The sequence below is a fragment of the Camelina sativa genome, chromosome 17 (assembly GCF_030686135.1).
Source record: "Camelina sativa cultivar CO46 ecotype springtype chromosome 17, ASM3068613v1".
In the NCBI taxonomy this organism is placed as follows: Eukaryota; Viridiplantae; Streptophyta; class Magnoliopsida; order Brassicales; family Brassicaceae; genus Camelina; species Camelina sativa.
Window position 1 is genome coordinate 37,199,529 of NC_141896.1, and position 4,597 is coordinate 37,204,125.

The 4,597-nt window shown below is 38.5% G+C and overlaps 1 pseudogene across 1 annotated transcript; it reads right to left on the bottom strand.

Annotated features, from left to right (window-relative positions):
* Positions 1–232: 232 nt before the first annotated feature.
* Positions 233–4,005, bottom strand: LOC147924819 (uncharacterized; annotated as a pseudogene). Its single transcript, XR_015585951.1, has one exon. The product of XR_015585951.1 is annotated as an uncharacterized LOC147924819 (transcript).
* Positions 4,006–4,597: the final 592 nt, after the last annotated feature.

A 4,597-nucleotide genomic window follows, 5' to 3' on the forward strand; every position in this document is an offset into this window, starting at 1 on the left:
AAGGGTCGAAGATGCAATGGATCAACGAAATGGAAGGTGAAAGGGGTTGATTATGCAGCGGATTGAAAGAGATGGAATCGTGAAATGATGCAGCGGATAGAAAGGGGGATTGAAGTGAACTTCCAAGAGAGATGAAAATCTCTTAGACTTCAGGCTCGAGTTCAACTTAGATATGACTCACTAAGAAGAAAACAAGTTGAGAAGATATTACACACTTCTCAGATCAAACAAGTAAAAGAAAGGTTTTTGATTAAAATGTTTGATGAAAAACAAAGAAGAGATACAAGGTCTTTAAATAGGAGAAGGGGAACAAAGGAGAAGGATCTAGAAGAGAAGAGGTGGAGCTCATGCAAGAGTCCACACTCATGCAAGCTCATGCACAAAGTCTTGGAAATTACAAAGCAATAAATGCAAAGTTTGAATGAGAAAGCAAATAGAAAATGGGCCAAGGCCTTTGTGGGGAACCTTGGACCACGAATTGGGCTGGCAAAGGGGCTTGAAAATGTTACTTAGGCCTCATTAAAAACCTTGTCAAGAAAACCCAATGGGACAAAACTTGACAAAGGGAAAAAGAGCACCAAAGCAACACTTTACCCTTTACCGAGCACCTTGAGCTGTGAGCAACGTCATAGTGGTTTGGGCCATGTCTTCTTGGTTCTTGTCCAGCTACTTGAGTAGTCCAGTGATGGCTTGGTTGAATCTCTTGGACCGTGACCTTGTTATAGGACCCGCCGGGACGATCAATGCTTCCTCCGCTGCTTCCGCTGGTACAAGCTGCTCTTCCGGTGCTTCCTCTGGTTCAAGCTGCTCCTCATGTCCATGTTCTTTGGTTGAGATGGCCATGGTTTGATCATCAGGTTCGTGCTGTTTGATTGAGCTGGTCATGGTTTCATCATTCTCTCCCACTTGAAAAGGATTTGACCTCAAATCTGAATTGTCTGCAAAATATGGAAGAAGATCAGTAACATTGAAACTGCCATTCACTTTGCTCTTACCTTGGAGGTTGAGTTGGTAAGCATTGTTGTTGATCCTTTTGAGAACTTTGAATGGTCCATCAATTCTTGGCATTAGTTTGGATTCCTTTTCAGCTGGAAATTGTTTACTCCTCAAGTGTACCATTAGTTGTTCTCCAACCTCAAAGATCATCCTAAAATAACCATCGGATTTATGATCATGCTTCAAAACATCTCCAATTCCGGTCCTTGCAAAGATTTTGGACGAAAGAATTGCTAAATCTGGAGGCTCCTCTTTTGTACCTGCAAAGTTGTCAATACCTTTGGCAAAGATCAAGTGCGTTATTATAGTCATGATACAAATCTCAGCTTGGTACAAATAATTATCCTTGTAATTTTCTAAATTTTCTTTGAATAAACCTGACCTTTTCCCAAGATTTTCTGAATGTAAAATACTGATAATCAAAGTTCTAGAATCATGAGAAACAAATTGGGTTAAGGAATTACTTAGCTGAATAGTGCCTTGGGTATAATTGATGCTCATCATGGTTAAAGGAAGTGGATCTGGGGGTTCTTCTTGGATCAGTTTGAAGCTGCTGACATCTTGGTCCTCATCTTGATCCAAATCAGGTGGCTTAAATCGTTTGTCATCCACTTTCTTTTCAGTTTTTCTTACCCGCTTCATGACTGCTCTAAAATATGAAATTGGCTCTTTTGACAAAAACAAGCAAATTATATCTGTGTTGTCTTGGATAAGAGAATCCTTGAGAAGAAAAATACTTATCTTATGATTGTTGGATATGAGCACAAGTATTGCATCGGGTGGTTCATCTTTGAGCATTGAGAAAGCTTTGACTATTTTTCCATGCTCCAAGTTTACTGATTTAACTTGTAAGAACACAAGATCTCCTACATCAAAAGGAAACAGTTTAGGCACATAGTAAAAGATCAAACAGATATTCATGTAGTTGTTATCAAAATAGAGTTTGAGAATGGAGCATCCTTGGGCGATCGAAATTGTTTTCCTAAGATACTTCCAGCTTCTAACTCCAAAATGATAAATCATTTGTTGGCATATATCTGGTGGTTTCTCCTTGATTTGAACAGAACATCTTTCTTCTCCAAAGTAATTTTGCTTCTTCATGTAACCTGTTCCTTTCTTAGCAGTCATGGGAAAGAGCAACTGCATTATACTTGAAATAGAGAAATTAAAAACATGATCTTTCAAATTGGTTTGCAAAGCTCAATGAACGGTTTAAAATCACACAACTCTTTGTCAAGCAAATGTCTTATGTCAGAAAAAGGTTTTACCATTACATGCTCAGTTCTAGTTCCAAACGGCTCAATCACAATGCTACTCAAAGAAACTCTAAAAGAAGAGTTAAATTCAAGAAACTTTTCAAATAACAAATCTTTTGGCTTAAAGAACTTTTCAAAAGCAAATGTTTCAAAAGTTGGAATCATTTTGTTAAAAACAGCTTTTGAAACACAAAATTCTTTCACATTTTCTAAACCAAGACGTTTTTCATCTTGAGCAGAAATCAACACAAAATAATTAGGAACTGTCCTAACCAAATCAATTTCCTTACAGTGCTTTCTTGGGTAGTCGCAAAGATATGGCACATGGACTGGGTTTGACACAATGCTGATCTGCTCCAAATCACTAATCAATGGCAAACTCGTTTGTTTTGTTTCTAGTGATTTTTCTTCCTGAACCTGTGAAAAAGAAATAATGCTACTCGGTTGCTCCGGTTCTGAATGGGTTAGTTTTTCAAGAACAAAATCAGATTGGATAAAAGAAAGATCACACTTAGATAGAGTCGTCATATGTTCAGTTGGTATAACAACATCATCCTTAGCAATGAACTGCCTCTCCTTGGCTTCTTCTCTAAGCTGTTTCTCCTTTGGTCCGTCTCCAAGCTGTTGCTCCTCGGTTCCAGGCTTATCCTTTCTTTCAAACTCCTTATTCTCCTTTTCTTGATCTGCTTGCTTCCATTGTCCTCCATTAGAATCTTTACCTATCTCAACACTTTTGGGAAAAGACAAGTGCATCATACAAGAATTGGAATTTTCTAAAGCTTGATCAATTACTTCCTTGGATTTTGAAGGTATAGAAGACTTACATTGCTTTTGTTCTCTACATGATTCAAGCGATGACTCTAGAATTTGTTCTTGAACGACAATCTGTTGAGGGACCTTCTTTGATTGAGATGTTGACTTAGCCTTCATCTTTTCAAATTTAATGTACTCGGTTAATGCCTCAAGAAGATCTGATTGCGCCTTAGCCTCCACAGATGTTGTGTTTTTCTTTTGGTCTGGTACTTTGACTGGTTTCTTTTCAGTAACTGGTTGGATTGTGCCATTGGCTTGGGAAACACAGTGTAGCGCTTGTGGAGCATACTTGTTCCTTAGAAGCTTCTTAAGATCTCTCCACATTGTGATACTTGGCTCCTTGTAATACCAACGGTCATCAACTTCTTGCAACCACCATTTGTAAGCGTTCCTGTGAGTTTGGTAAGTGCAAAAGCTAATCTCTCCTTTCTTGGGATATCCTTGTAGTAGAACCAATCCTCCATGTGTTTCTCCCATTCAAGGTAATCTCCTTTTCCTGCAAATTTATAGAGTGTATGAGCTAAAGAGATTTTAGAATGAAACACAGATTTAGATTTAGGAGTATGAGAGGTTTTCTGTAGGCTGCTCCATGTTGATCTAGATGTGTCATCTGGTGGCTTGGGTTTAAGATCCTGGTGTTGCCTTTGACGCTGATTTGCTTCCGAGTTGGTTTGATTCAAGTGTAGAGCACCAAGTCTTGCATCAAGCATAGAGTTCATGGCTACGGTGACTGATTTAAGGATCCTCCTTTCAAGACTAGACGTAGATGACTCTTCCTCTTCCGATGTCACCATGGTACCTGCAAAGAAAACAAAGATCCACAAGTAAATAGTTCCAAAAACGCGTAAATGAAAATGGATCTGGGAAAATTATGAAAACGAATCTAAAAATTCTCAAACCAATTTTCGAAAATACTAGACTCGTTCCTGGTTCTAAAACAGTTGAGTTTGTAATTTTTGAACGAGTAAAACATTTTATAAAACTCTCGCAAGATAAAACAACAGATCTGAAAATAAAAGAAAAGTGACGATTGGAATTCAAAACCTGATTGCAGAGCGGTTGCTCTGATACCACATGATAGACTCCTGGTGAGGAATCTGCTTCCCAAGAACACACTCGCAAGGTTTTGAAGATGAACGGACGGATTGATGATGATCGAAGGGTCGAAGATGCAATGGATCAACGAAATGGAAGGTGAAAGGGGTTGATTATGCAGCGGATTGAAAGAGATGGAATGGTGAAATGATGCAGCGGATAGAAAGGGGGATTGAAGTGAACTTCCAAGAGAGATGAAAATCTCTTAGACTTCTGGCTCGAGTTCAACTTAGATATGACTCACTAAGAAGAAAACAAGTTGAGAAGATATTACACACTTCTCAGATCAAACAAGTAAAAGAAAGGTTTTTGATTAAAATGTTTGATGAAAAACAAAGAAGAGATACAAGATCTTTAAATAGGAGAAGGGGAACGAAGGAGAAGGATCTAGAAGAGAAGAGGTGGAGCTCATGCAAGAGTCCACACTCATGCAAGCT